The sequence below is a fragment of the Tamandua tetradactyla genome, chromosome 20, assembly GCF_023851605.1.
Source record: "Tamandua tetradactyla isolate mTamTet1 chromosome 20, mTamTet1.pri, whole genome shotgun sequence".
NCBI lineage: Eukaryota > Metazoa > Chordata > Mammalia > Pilosa > Myrmecophagidae > Tamandua > Tamandua tetradactyla.
Window position 1 is genome coordinate 44,441,112 of NC_135346.1, and position 15,213 is coordinate 44,456,324.

The 15,213-nt window shown below is 38.4% G+C and overlaps 1 long non-coding RNA gene across 2 annotated transcripts in view; it reads left to right on the top strand.

Annotated features, from left to right (window-relative positions):
* The window catches only part of LOC143664074 (uncharacterized), a 67,888-nt gene that overhangs the window by 31,195 nt on the left and 21,480 nt on the right, over nt 1-15,213 (top strand). For both annotated transcript variants that reach the window (XR_013166300.1, XR_013166301.1), the window contains one exon: nt 7,913-7,982. This is a non-coding gene — a long non-coding RNA (uncharacterized LOC143664074). The remainder of the gene's footprint in view (nt 1-7,912; nt 7,983-15,213) is intronic.

Here is a 15,213-nt window from a genome sequence, read left to right on the forward strand (position 1 = left end):
ATCACCATGGAGAAGAGTATACCTATTGAAGAAGGCGTACTTTTATGCTCAGAGGTCTCTGCATGTCCATTTTGTGACTAGATCCTAAACTTTCTTGAAGTTTAAGGCTGAGTTAAATATCTCATTAGGCACGCTCTTTGAATTAAAGAATTTCACTTCTTTTCCCCATAGGCAAATTTTACTTTGTAGATCTAAAAACCCCTGGAAAGACTATTATCCCTTTCATACACTAAATTTTCTTCTCACCTACCTTCTAACCCCTGTCAATTCTGTTTCTCACTCAGGGAGGAATTGATTTTCATTGATAGTCATTTGAAGTAAGGAAGGTCATGGCTTAGAATATTGGAAATGTATTATATAAAGAGCACAGTTTCTATCTTGCTTCTGAAAGAAGATCTTTAAAGATGTCCTGGTTTAGCTGGCTTTCCTTCCCCTCCTGCATCCAACAAACATCTCCGAGGGAGAAAGTCAATTTCAAACCTGTACACTGGAGAGGCTCGGGGCATTCAGCTGCAGAATGCAGATCAGCATGCGCCCTCTCTTTTGAGACAAATAGAACCTGGAAAGAGTTTTGAAGGATAAGTTTTTGAGCAATCCTTAGGGAAAGGACATCAGGTTTAGGGATTTTCATTGTGTGGCAAATACTCAATTTTCCAGTTGTCTCCACCATGCTATGACCAGATCAGGAAAGAATATTCCAATTTAAGCCAGTTTGGCTCTAACATCTATCCCCACATAAATGATATGTAAAAATTCTCAATAAGTCTTTTCCTTGAATAGGCTTCCTTTGCAAAAGTGTGTCCATGACAAAGGATTTGTTCTAGAACTGATATCTTTGAGAAATGATTTATTCTGAAGTTTACTGGAAAAAATCTGGAGGTATCTGAGGTATCTTTAATTACTTAAACACAGATATTATCAAAACACACAATGGCTCCATCTCATCCTTCCTATCATCTCTAATCAACTTTAACTTCTCTTCTCATAATGTAGATATTTTACCCGAAATTGTGTGAAGCACTCTAGGGAGGCTATGTTAGGCCAACCTTTCTCTGCTGTCACTGATACTGGCCATAATCTTGAATAGTCACTCAGATTCCATTTTAAAAATCACATGGAGTGAATACACTTCTTTTTCTTCTCCCCAATATTTTCTCACCCTGACTAGACTAATCAAAAACTCTGTGTGAGCACCAACCACCACAATATTTATGTTTCTTTTGCGATGGCTGCCCAAATTTGAAGCTGAAGGTGCTTCCTCCTGAGTGAGGACACTAGGAAAGCAGGCTCTACTCAGGTGATGAGTGGCTGAAGGCTATCCAAGAGGTAAATAACTAAAAGACATAGACAAAAGACTCCAAAAGAACAAGGCTTTGGCCTTGGAAAAGCAATGTTTTTTTTTTCCCATGGGCAGGCACTGGGAATCAAACCCGGGTCTCCAGCATGGCAGGCAAGAACTCTGCTGGCTGAGCTACCGTGGCAATGCTATTTACTGAACACTTACTATATGCCAGGTTATAGTAGTAAATATAGTAATTTAATACACTAAATGTTTTGTATCCATTCCTTCATTTAATCCTCACAACAACCCTATGAGGGAGACACTATTATCATCTACATTTTATAAACGAAGAAACTGAAGCTTAGAGTGATCACACAAGGAATAAGTAATGGAGTCAGGGGTTGCACCCAGGCAGTCCGGTTCCAGAGACTAAGTCTTTAACCACTCTGCAAACTCATCTCTCAGTTGTCTTTTAAATTGTCGTCACAAGAAACCAGAGACCTTATCCATCGTGTTCATTTTATATTATATGTGGTCCAGGGTACTCCTGCTTCATAACCACCTGAAATGCTTGTTGGACATGGGATTACAGGGACCTACTTCAGACCTCCTGAGTCAGAATCTCAGAGCATGTGGCCTAGGAATCTGAATGTGTAACCAGCTTCCCATGTGCTTACTGTGCAGATCCGTGTTTGCAAAACAAGACCATCATCAGATCCTCTCCAATCTTCAAAGGAAGCTATGAACTCCTTTTCAAAAAAAACCCTTATAGCTTGGCTCCAGCATTTCTAGAAATCACTCTGAGAGTAACATCTCTGCCTCAATGTCAAACCTGTGTACTCTTTCTTGTGTCTCCAGTTTCGGTACACCATCTCCCATTTATTTCAGACTTTCTGCCCAGCTCCTCTGGGTTATTCATTTGGCTGAATCATGTATCTGGCCTATCTGACTATATGTGGAGAAGCTTTCTGTTTTATCTTCTGTGGTGCATCCTTGGTAACCCTTGAGCAGTACAGTCCTATGCCATCCTTGTAGAACCCCAGGTTCACTTTTGCCCCTACTTCTAGGGCAGGAATTTGGACATCTCAACCAAGGAGCTCACCTTCTCCCAAACGTTTTTATACAAAGGGTTTAAGGATGCAGATTTGGAATCAGATGGAATCCACATCTCAGCTTGACCACTTACTGGTTATGACCTCAGACAAGTAATTTTTCCTCTCTGCCCTCAGTTTTTCCATTTATAATAGCATCTCCCTCCTAGGATCTTTGTAAGGAGCACATGAACATATATAAAGCACTAGAACAGTGCCTGACCTATAGGGCTGAATGCACGTCAGTTGAGGAAGTTGTTGTTATTTAGGTAATACATAGTGTCATGGGCATAAAGGAAACCTAAGGAGACCTCAGCAGGAGTTCTATCCCCCTTGTCCTGCTGGGTGTGCCATGTAAATATAGGCATATCACACATATTTTAAAACATCCTCCCAATGATGTTAGCAGAATAGTTTTCCCTTTTACCTCTTAAGCACAAAACCCATCCCCTAAAGACTCCCTTTAGGAATCATAATCAGATTTTTTCAGTCTTTGTTATATTAAATGACTCTTTTCCTCTGATTAAGCAAAGAAGTCAAGAGTTCTGGCTAACTAACTAGGTAAAGTAATTAATTCTTCAGTTTCCTCATCAATGCGAATGGTGAATTAAATTATCCAACTCTAATATCCTGGGCATCCTAGAACAGATTAATCTATGCTGGGCTGCAGAAAATTAAGTCTCCTGATCTTCACTGTTCTCTATATCCTAAAATCAAAATGTGACCCTTGATGTTCAATCAAACAACAAAAAAAGTGATGAAGAGACTAAAAAAGACAAGAAATTAGGGTAGAGAACGTAGAATGAAGAATGAGTAGAAATGGAAAGTCAGAATGCACCTAAGACATTGGTTCCTAGGGTCCTTTTTTCTTTTAATGGCTAGTAATCTGAAGTTTGCAAAATATATAGCAGCAAAAGATTGCAAATAGCTTATATGAGCATCAATAGAAGTTGGTTAAACGATAGCACAAACGTGAAACTATAGCACCAAACTGAAATGCTATAAAGGCTTTTAAAATAATTAGGCAGCTGTATATTTTATAGGTCCTGTTAAGGAAGAATGCCCAAGGTATATTATGTGAAAAACAGCAATGTCAGACCATATTTGTAATATTTTCTTTCTCTCATTCATATACATACACATACACACAAACACACACACAAAATCATAAATTCGTAAATGTATTAACTATCCTGGACAGATCATAAGAAACCAGCAACAGCGGTTGCCTCCATGGAGGAAAAGACAGAGGGGAAAGGGAGTAACACATACTTTTTGTGGATATTCTTTTGCACATTTTGAATTGTGAGCCACGTACATATACTGCCTGTTCAAAAAGTAAATAAATATTAAAGAAAAATTTTAAATTTTTAACAATTCAGGCATTGGAGACAATAGATATGAACTTACAATATTTGACAATGCAATGCAAATTATTTGTTATCTGCATTTAATATATATAAAGCCAGCATATATAAGTCTGATTGAGTTAAAGCAAAAAAACCTTCTATAATATGATACTGGATATTTCTTCAAAATAATACAGTAAGATACAGGAAGTGGGTCGGGAATAAATGAAAACACAATTGATCATGAATTGGTACTTGCTGAAGCTGGTGATGGGTACAAAGGGGTTCCTTATACTATTCTATTTTCGCAAATGACTAAAATGTTCCATAATAAAAGGATTTTTTAAGGTTCATTAAGAGTCCATAAATAAGACTCCAAGGTAGATTACGCTGAATCCAGGATATAAAGTTTATGAGGATGGACTTAGTAAAGGGGAAAGAAAGCATTTCATGCCCATTTAACACCAGAAGCTCTATTCAGGCTAGAAATTCCATTTCACTAGTAGAAACTCACAGTATTGTCAGAAGTAACTTCTTTAGATATGTTAGACAAAGATCACTGTCCCACTAATGTCTTCAGGCTTCAAAGGTTGTGACTCATCTTCTTTCTTTTAATTGATTATTTATCAGAGCATTCCTGTTGACAGTTGCCGTCAGAATATAACCAACTATAAAATGGCAATAGACTGATTTTCCATTTATCTCAATGTTTTTACACCTGTAACAAACCCAAATGGTCTTATTTTAAAGGAATAAAATCAAAGAATATGACATAAAAATGCTATACCTCGTTTAATCTCAAGTTGTTTACGGGTTCAACATCTCAATTTCCTGTTTAGCATGCTCAATTTCTCATTATGCTGCTGTTGTATTCCTGAGAAAACAAAGGTTTATTTGACGCTGACACTCTAAGGACTCAGGATTTCTTTTCGGTACAGTTGCAACAACAAAAGTGAAGGCCTCATATGCTGCTTTTTTTTTTTTTTTTAAGTCTCTGCCATTGCTTTCTCCTAAATGGTGTTTATTTGAAATTTCCTTTAGAAGTGCACCATTTTTAAATATATTCTAGGGAGACTCCTTTCTTCTGGGAAAAATGAGGCATTCTCCTTTAGTTCATTGACATGCAAAAAGTTGGAACCATGTGTGGACCCAGTTAAAATGTTCCTTTCTTGGTTAAATGTGTCTTGGATGCTTTGTTCTTGGGGTCGTTTCCTCTCTTCTCTGATCTTGTCTCCCTTTTCACACGTGTTGCAAGAAGAAGAGCGCTGACCTTCCTTCTGCAGACCTGGTTTCAAGCTCTGGCTTCAGTTACTCCGCACTTACTCGTTTTGAGGCTTTGAGAATCTGAATTTCTATCTCCTCATCAATAACATGGGGATAAAAGACCTATCGCACTGACTTGACAGAAGTCCTGGAAATGAAAATGAAAAGTCTTATAAAATTGTCATGTATTGTAGATGAAAGCTGCAGCTGTAATGCTGCCTTGAAGCTTTCTGATCCCCTCCTTCAGTGCCCTACATCCACATACTTCTCTTCCACACAGGAATTCTTCACCTTTCTACCTTCCAAACAATGTATTCCAGTTTAGCTGCCAATTCCATTCTCCTACTAAAACTACTCCTCCAAGATCACCAATGACCTTCATACCATAAAAATGCGTTGGACTTTGTTTTATTTTCCTGGCTGCTAAAACAAATGTCATACAGTGGGTTGGCTTACCAACAGGAATTTACTGGCTCAGGATTTCAGATTTTAATGCTCACTTCCTTGGCACATTGGCATGTTCCGACTGGCCGGCCATCTTTGGAGTTCCTTGCTTTTTCCATCACAAGGCAATGCATGTGGAGGCATCGTCTTTCTCTTCTGTCCTCCGGCTGTGCCTCATGGTTTCTTTCTGTATCCAATTTCCTTTGCTTATAAGGAATTCAGCCATTTTGATTTAAAGCCCACCTTCATTTAGTTTGTCACACCTTAACTAATGACATCTTTAAAGGTCCTACTTATAAATGGGTTCACACCCACAAGACCAAGTACTGGGACCTGAGCATGCTTTTTGTAGGGCACATGATTCAAACCCCAATAGAATTTTCCCACCCTCATCTTTTTAGGCACCTCACCACGGCTGACCTCTTTCTTGAAGCACTCTATCCTTTATGCTCAGTCATTGCAAACTCTCTCAGCCTTTCTGTTGGCTCCTTCTCAATCTTCTTTGTTGGCTCTTTTTTCTGTGTTAATTTAAACAGATTTCATTTAAAGTTCTCAAATATTTTGTTCAAATTTAAAAACCTAACAGAAATACAGGTTTCTGTTTTTTTCACATTCACACATGTGGGGGGGAGAATATTCACCTTATAATTTGGCAGAGAAAAATCATCTGTATTTATACTTCTGAAAGGAAAGATGTCAATTTAAATATTATTTCCAGGGCAACACATTGTTAAGCAAAACTAATGATACTTACTGACATTTCAGAGGTTAAAGGTTATTTACACAGAGTCTAGTAATATGAGAAGTCCCAGGGTTTTACAAGATTCCATTATTAAAAACATCAATTGCAAAGAAAATTTTATAATGCAAAACAGGATCTGCTTTTCTGCAGCTACAAGAAAAGATGGAAAATTTTCTCCTTGTTATACTAAGATTCTTGTACCAGCAGTTAGAAGGGACTGCAATTTGAAGACTAGTGCTGGAATTACATTAATTATTTCATTGAGCAAAAGAAACATGCCTGAAAATTTGAATTTAAAATTTGAAAAGGGGGGTCTAAAGTGTAGAATAAGAATTTTAACAAATGGAATGTGAGCATACATTGCTTTGCATTTCTATGGGCCAGATCTATACATTTTTAGGTCTCCAGGCACTCATTCCAAAACCCCCTACTATTGATTTTCTCTATGCTCCTTCCCACATGATTATATCTATTCCTGTGGCCTTAATTAACTTCTCTTTGCAAGTGACTCACAGATTTATATCTCTAACCTGACTTCTCTTCTGAGCTCCTGACAGGTATTCTCTGCTTGCCTAGAATCTCCAATTAGAAGACTCACAAGCACCTCAAAATGAATATGGCCAAAACAGAATTCCAAATTTTTTCTCCTAAAACCTTTTCCATTCCCTTTCATTGGTATCTCACTAAATGGCACAATCATCTACCAAATTTTCAAACCACAAATCTGGGAGTCATCTTTGACTCTTCCCTTTCTTTCATACTCCTCCAGCTTTACCCACTGCATCATCAAGCCTTATGAACTCTACTTCTAACATAGACCAGGATTCCATCCATTCTTTTCACCTCCACTACCACTACCCAAGTTTAAACCACGATCATCTTTTGCTTGGGCTACTGCAATCACCTTCTAATTCATCTCTGATTTCTACTCTTGCCACCACCCAATCCATGCTCCCACAGCTGTCAGCAGGATCTTTGTAAAAGCATAAATAATAGCACGAGAGCGCCCTGGCTTAAATCCTTTCAAAGGCCTTCCCTGATACTTAGAAACTCATTCAAGCTCCTTAACATGCTTTCAAGATTTTGCATACTCTGGTGGCTGCTGTCGCCTCAATCTTTAATCTCTCTGTCTCACTAATAACACTCAAGTCACACAAGCTTCTTTTCTTTAAATATAATTTTACTGAGATATATTTATATACCACACAATCCAGCCAAAGTGTACAGCCAATGATTCACAGTGTCATCACATGGTTGTGCGTTCATCGCCATGATCAATCTTAGAACACTTGCATTCTACAGAAAAGAGAAAGAAAAAGGAAAGAAGAGACCACCAAACATCCCATGTCCCTTATTCCCCCAACCTCATTGAACCCTAGTATTTCATTCTACCCAATTTAAAGATATACAACAAAGGTAAGTTAACTAAGACAGTACAGTATTGTTAGAGATAGTTATGTAGATCAGTGGAACTAAATAAAACATCGAGAAGTATATCCAACAAACATGGGCAATTGAGTTTGTGATTTTGTTTTGGTATACAGCTATACAATCATTACCAAAGATCAGGGCTACTGGATTACAGTCCAACAATTTCAGGTAGTTCCCTAAGGCTATCCTAATATACTAGAAATGAAAAAGAAATATCAATATAATGAGTCAGTAGTCATAATCACTTGTTAAATCCTAATTTCTCAGTTACACTTCCTCCCTCTCCTTTAATCATGTTCTCAATCTTCAGGGATATATATGGACAATGAGCATTTTAACGTCTTTGTGCTGGAAAGTGGTATTGACCTGATGGGGTCGAGGTAAGAAACTGGTTGATGTTCTTGGAGAGACAGGTACCTCTGGGTTTCAGGGCTTATGCAGCATGGGAACAATCTGGAAATCTTAAGTTTCTGAGAAAAATAAACTTAAAGGTAAAATGTTTATAGAGACTTCATGCTAGTTTCTTTCAGTTCTTCCAACACAAGAAGACCCCTAAAGACACTAGTCCCATTGCCGGGGACATCCTTCTACTCCTCCTTTAAAAGACTAGCACCTGGTTCTCCATGGTGCCTCAGTGCAGAGTCCTCACCTGCCATATTGGAGACCCAGGTTCAATTCCTGGTGCCTGCCCATGCAAAAAAGAAAAGACAAGCCTCATCTTATCCTTCAAGTCTCAGCTCAGCTATGTCCTCCTTAAAGAGCCTTCCCTAAGCACTGCCCCTAAAGAGAATTGCCCTGTTCACCTTCCTTCATGGTTATTTTCCCTCATGACATTTATCTTAAATTTTAGTATAAATTCTCCTGTTTATTTACTTCTTATTGTCAGACTCATCCACAGGACTAAACTATGTGAAGACAAAGACAATAATTAGGTAGTTCTTCATTGAATACTAGTACCCAGCATAAAAATCTGGTTTTACAAACCAATTTTCAAATCTCAGGATTATGTAAAACAAGGAATACGTGAGGTAGATATTTCCTCTTAGTCTTCAGTAGAAAAAAGTAAAAAGTCTTCACCCAGTTCCATAGTTGGGGTAATTCTTCGATGGGAGACTGGGAGGAGCTGGGGCTATCCTGTGCATTGTAAGATATTTAGCATCACTTCTGTCCCTTACACACCAGATGCCAGTAGCACCACCCTTTCTTGCTTTTAACAACCCAAAGTATCTTCAGACACTCCCAAAAATCCACTAGGACAAAATCACATCCAATTGAGAATCCTGACCTATATAGTAAACATTTAATACATTGTTCATTTCCCCCCTCAAAAAAAAAAATATATATATATATAAGGAATAATATATAATTATGCACCAATATATAATAATGCACCAAGCCTAAGTGAACATATAAGGCTGCATATAATTAGGAGGAGTAGAAAGAAGAGCAAAATACAACAAACAGATCTAAAGCACATTCATGGTTCATAAACACCTGGCTGATGTGCTTTGCTGAAAATGACTATTCACTTAGAAAGATAACAGTAATTATATTCCCATCAAAGTTAATGTTAATTAATGCCAATTAACTGGAAAGACAGATACACTAAATTTACACATATTCTTTGAGGCATGGAATTGTTTTTCCCAGCCTTCAGAAAACCTTCTATCAACTGTTGGCTTTTTAACTATACTACTACATCAGTTAAGTCTTTAGACAAAATTATTTTAATTGATAAGTTTATATTTTATGGTTATCTTTTTCAAGTAGAAGTTTCATAATCATAAACCATTCTAGATTTGAATTGCTTTTTAATAATTCATACAATGTACATCCCTATTGAGCTCCAACTGTTGTTTAAAAAACAGTATGAATTATTTTCTCATATTTTATGTTCCAGCCTCTCTTATTTTTTAATCATATCCATTTGCTTTCTGTACCTGGTACAGCTTTGGATTGTCCTAAAGGGGAACCCAGAGTTATGTTTGGAAATATTAAGGCATTATCATTAAACCCTGTGCTGGTCTGAATCTGTGGTGGACCCCAGAAAAGCCATGCCCTTTAATCCTCATTCAATATTGCTAGGTGGGAGCATTTTGAATGTTTCCATGAAGATGTGACCTGCCCAATTGTGGGTGGAACTTTTGATTAGATGATTTCCATGGAGGTGTGTCTCCACCCACTGAAGGTGGAGTTACTTACTAGAATCCTTTAAAAGAGGAAACATATTGGACAAAATCACTTTTTGGTAGAGCCACGAGAAAGCCAACAGACGCTGCCATGTTCGCCATATGCCCTTCCAGCTGACAGAAAAATGTCGAACATCGTCAGTCTTCTTGAACCAAGGTATCTTTCTCCAGATGCCTTAAATTGGGCATTTCTATAAACTTGTTTTAATTGGGACATTTTCTCGGCCTTAGAACTGTAAACTAGCAACTTATTAAATTCCCCTTTTTAAAAGCCATTCTGTTTCTGGTATATTGCATTCCAGCAGCTAGCAAACTACAACAAATCTGCATCAGTAGAAGATGGAAAACCTTCACCGTAGAAAATATCTATCAACCATTTATTGGTCCTCTCTATGTAGCTGGCACTGTACTAAGTGCTTGTATGTGTTTTATATCACTTGTGTTTTATATACAGTCCTTTGACATAGGTACTATTATCCTCATTTCACAGAGGAAGTAACTAGGGAAATTACGCAGCCAAGTTATCATGTGAAAGAAAGTTCAGGCTACTCAGACTCCTAAGATCAATTTATTATTGACCAAATAATAGAATCAGTCCCTCCAATAATCAGTCTGTATTGTACATTCCTGATGGCCATCTTAGTCAGATAACTGGATGCTGATTCTTTTCTCTGAAGAAACCAGAGGCTTGAAGAAACCAGTCTCCCTTCCTAGGGAAGCTACAAGCTAGAGGTGATCTGAGTCACAAAAACAGGTCTCACAATTGTCCATAAGCCTTGGATTAAACCCAAAGTAACACTAGGAAGTTGCTCAGGGATGCCTATCTACTGAAATATTTGTGATAACATTGGCTTCTTAGTTACAAATTTTTCTTCCATTTTTGTTCACCACACAGAAATCTTACTTCATCATATCCAGCCCACCCCCCGTCCTCCCTCCCCCCACACACAGAAGTTATCTCTATGGGATTGGTTGACCTGAATCACAAATAGTACTTATTCTCTTCACCAAGGATTAGTGACATCACTGATATGTACACCTTAAGTAGCCCTTGATACCTGTGAACATGTCTCTAGCTATCTGCTCACTTAGGATTCTCAAACCCTACAAGGTGAACTCACTCTTTGGCCATTTGAAGGATCAATTCAACCATAAGCCCTAATTTGGACCTTATTTTCTAGAAAATAAACAAGTCATAAATTCTAGGGTTTGGATTTCTATCCCATTCTGTTCATCAAGGATGGCAAAGAGATCTCATCTCATGAACTAACTCTAGTCAATTGTTGGCTACCTGACCTACTAGGCTAAAGAAAAATTCTGCATGGGAAATAGTGTGACAAATGATTAGTGATGTCTTCCATCAATTCATGAAGGAAAATGGTGTCACAACATATGTACAACATATGTACAACATATTTATTGTCCCCAGCTTAGACCCCAGCTTGCTCTGACTAATATTTCCAGAATCTAACCCCTAATTTTTGGTCATATGGGCCAGGTGACCAACACCTTTGTGTGCCCAGGACCATCCCAGGAAACCCCATTTATGGCTGTGATCCCTCTCTACCTTCTATCAAATATCCCTGGTGCCGGGTGCCTTTCTGTATCTCTAAATAGTTTTTTTGTCCAATATTCAAAGGGAATACTAAGATTTCACTATGTAACAAGTACTATTCTAGGTGCAAAAATTATCAAGGCAAAAAAATCCAAACTTCCCATGGATACCCAATGCCTGCTTGCTCTATCATTCTTTCAGTCTTGTATCCATCCTTTAAAAACCATCAACACTAAGACCTACCACCTGTCATTATACTCTATAAATACCATGTCCCATATGCCTGGATCTTTTTCCTCTGGTTGCTGTAGTAATTGCTTTGTATCTAGCTGCTATCCCTGCATAGACCAGTCTATTCACCCACTGATTGAATTCCTCATCCTACACTGAATAAGTTTCAGAACCCCTTTTCTGGATAAATCCATTATTTTTACTTCAGTGTGAAATGTTTTGAGTGGTTTGGATGAAAAGCTTTGGTTGTTAGGGAATTCAGCTTTTTGTTTGTTGGTTATGTTTTGTTTGGCTGTGCTGATGAACTTCAATCTTCAATTATTTTGTGGTTTCCCACAAATTGATGTAGATGCTTCTTAAGAAGGAAAGCAAACATTTTTGGAAAAGAGAAGGGAAATGGAATCTGAAAGTTAACCACTTATCTAACTAGCCCACCTAGCTAAGGGGGAGCTGGAAGTGGGTAAAAGAAAAAACATGTCTCAAGAGAACTGTTGAGTTAAATGGTATGTTTTCTCAAGTTCTACTACTATAGATCCTCAAGTAAAACACCAGAAAGATGGTTATCAGAAGGTCTCCCTCCTCAAAGATAAAAGTGCTTTCTAGACATCTTGCTTTCCCATCTTTAGTACTTCTGTTTCTCTGTCTGCTTATTTCTATATTGGTGCATTTCCCTCCTCTATTTGATGGACATCTAGGTTGAACATTGAGGCCCTTCTAAATGCTTCCATTGTGCTCAGAGAAACAGTCAAGACAAATAAAAGGTTTTCAAATCTAGGATCTCAGAAAATACCATCTTGGTGTCAGTTGAGCAGCTTACTACCTCTGTGACCTTGAAAAAGTCACTTACTCTTTCAGGACACCAGCAAGCTGCCATGGATAACTGTAAGTTTTACTTATCATGTATCTGTTCGCCTTCCTCATAGTAACAGAACCCATCTTATAAGTGAGAAAATCAATGCGAGTGGTCTGGACTGACTTTGCATCACCCCAGTACTCTTCTCCTCAGCATTTGCCTTCCCTTTCCCTCTAATGCCATCTTGTTTTTATTTGTCGTCATGTTCCTCACTGAATGAATGAGCTACTTTTGGCTTAATACAATCCATATATTCCATCATCCAGGCCACAGAGTTTGGTTCAAGGGGCCAGGGATGCTAATGCCAGACAATGAAAGAGAGGATGAGAGCCAGAAATCATGAGGAAGGACTGAAAGAGACAGTCTTTTACCCTGGATTGTGTCATGTGAGATATGAAATCATTTTGAGCCTGTGGGGATAGTACTCGCTGTCACCTGCCAGGACCATGTATGGAACCTAATAATGAAGTCAGTGACTCAGAACCCAGGGCAGAGGGTTGGGGAGAAACCTTAACTTGATGACATGGTTTGGAGATCAATCCTCACTTGAAGTCAGATCTATCATGAGCTAACCAATTCCTTTTATTGTTTACTACAGTTTAAATTGGGTTTTTATCACTAGCAAACAAAGCTATTTTGAACCAGCATAGGAACTATCAGCCAATCAGAACACACCTACCCCTCAGATTACAGTGATTGCAGTTCGTGAAGATGAGCAGGAGCCCAAGCAGGGGCCTCCCCAGGACTGTTTTGCTAGCACTCAAAGTTTCTTTCTTTCATCTGGGATGCTAAACAATCTCTCCTCACCCTCTGCAATGAGAGAACCTAGCTCAGAAATGAGTCTCTCTCTAATCAAGTTCTTTGACTCCTTTGAATTCTTTGAACCTAGAAGTGCCAAATCCTTGAATATGTCATTATATGAAACACACTCTCTTTTTGCTTATCTAATTTGAATTGTGTTTCTTTTACTTACAACTAAGAAGATCTTGACTTTTTCTAGATACTTTGCTAAGCCTTTCATGTGTATTATCTTAATGCTCACAACCACCTTAGAACATGAAAAACTATAATTATCCCCATTTTAGGGACGGGTAATCTGTTACTCAGGGAAGTTAAATGACCTGTCGAAGGTCACAGCAAGTAATTTAGAGCTCCTGAACTCTCAATCTTTTTCTTAATCATCTGGTTGAATGGCTTCCAGATGATTTCCTGGGATTGTTCCCAGTTCTCATGCTCTGAGTTGACATTTAAATACAATGCGGCAAAATGGAATGGGGCAGTATTCACAGATGACCCTCTGGCATGTCCCTAGGAAAAATTTCATCAGAGGTTTAACTTGCCAACTCCTCAACAAGTTCATAACAGCTGTAGTTGTTTTTACTGACAAACTCAAGTAGTTCAGGATTATTCATTTTCCTTCAAACACAAGAGTGGCTTCCAGATAGACATTCAACACCTGGCTTAAAGGGATGTGTAATATCGGTACCCAGAAGCAGAGTCAGCAACACTCATCTTCTAGTGCTTACAAACACAGTGAAAAGCAGGCTGCTTAAGGATGTCATATGTCAGCATATAAAAGTGTTAATTACAAGGTTTTTATTTTAATGCTGGAGCTAGGTGGTGCTGTGGTATTTTGAAAACTGACACCTAAATCCAAGCAGGAAGAATTCTATTGAGGAGACAAAAACAGCCTCATTCAAACCATCCAAACAGTAAATCCATCTCATTCTGTGATATATTATGAAACTATTTGTTTTCCCATCAGTTTTCCCCCTAGTGGAATGTGGACTTGGTCGCACATTTTCCCTGTACTGCTGCCCAGATACTGGCCTTTGTTTATTCCTAGCTTTCAGATGAATTCATCCTATCTATCTCAAAGAGAGTTTAGTATGGGTATAGATTAAGCAACTAAACTCAGCCCTGCCTCTTGGCCTCTGAAAACAGTATATCTTATTAGTTTATCAGTTTGCTATTCTGCTCTAACAAATTACCACAAATTCAGTGGCTTAAAACAACGCAAATGTATTCTCATATAGGTCTGCAGCTCAGAAGTTGAAATGAGACTTAAGGAGCTAAAATCAAGGTATCAGCTGGGCTGGTTCCTTCTGGAGGCTCCAAGAGAGTATCTGCTATTTGCCTCTTCCAGTTACTAGGGCCGTGGCATTCTTGGCCTCTGACTACATCACCACAACATCTTCTGTAGTCGCCTAACATTGCCTTCTCCTGCCTTCTCACTTAATGTGATGGTTAAGTTCATGTGTCCCCCTGCGAAGTCATGGTGTCCAGTTGTTTGGTCAAGTAAGCACTGGCCTAATTGTGACTGTAAAGATATTTCATGGACTTAAATCATCATTAAGTTGATTGCATTTATAACTGATTACATCTACAGTCACCTGAGGAGATTGCTTTCAACAATGAGAACTGTTTCATCCAATCAGTTGAAGGCTTTAAAAGGAGAAGTGATCATTTCAGCAGTCAGAAGAGAGAATTATCATCTCTATTTCAGTCGGCCAAATTCTCCTGGGGAATTCGTCAAAAACCTTCATCAGAGTTCCCAGCTTGCAACCTGCCCTACAGAATTTGGACCCATGCAACTCTACAGTTGTGTGAGACAATTTTATAAAACCTCATAATATTTAGATATCTTCTGTCAGTTCTGTTTCCTTAGAGAGCCCTGACTAATACACCCCCTTTTATAAGGATCATTGTAGTTATATTTGGGGCCACCAGACAATCCGGGATCATCTCCCCATCTCAAGACCCTTAACTTAATCAGGTCTGCA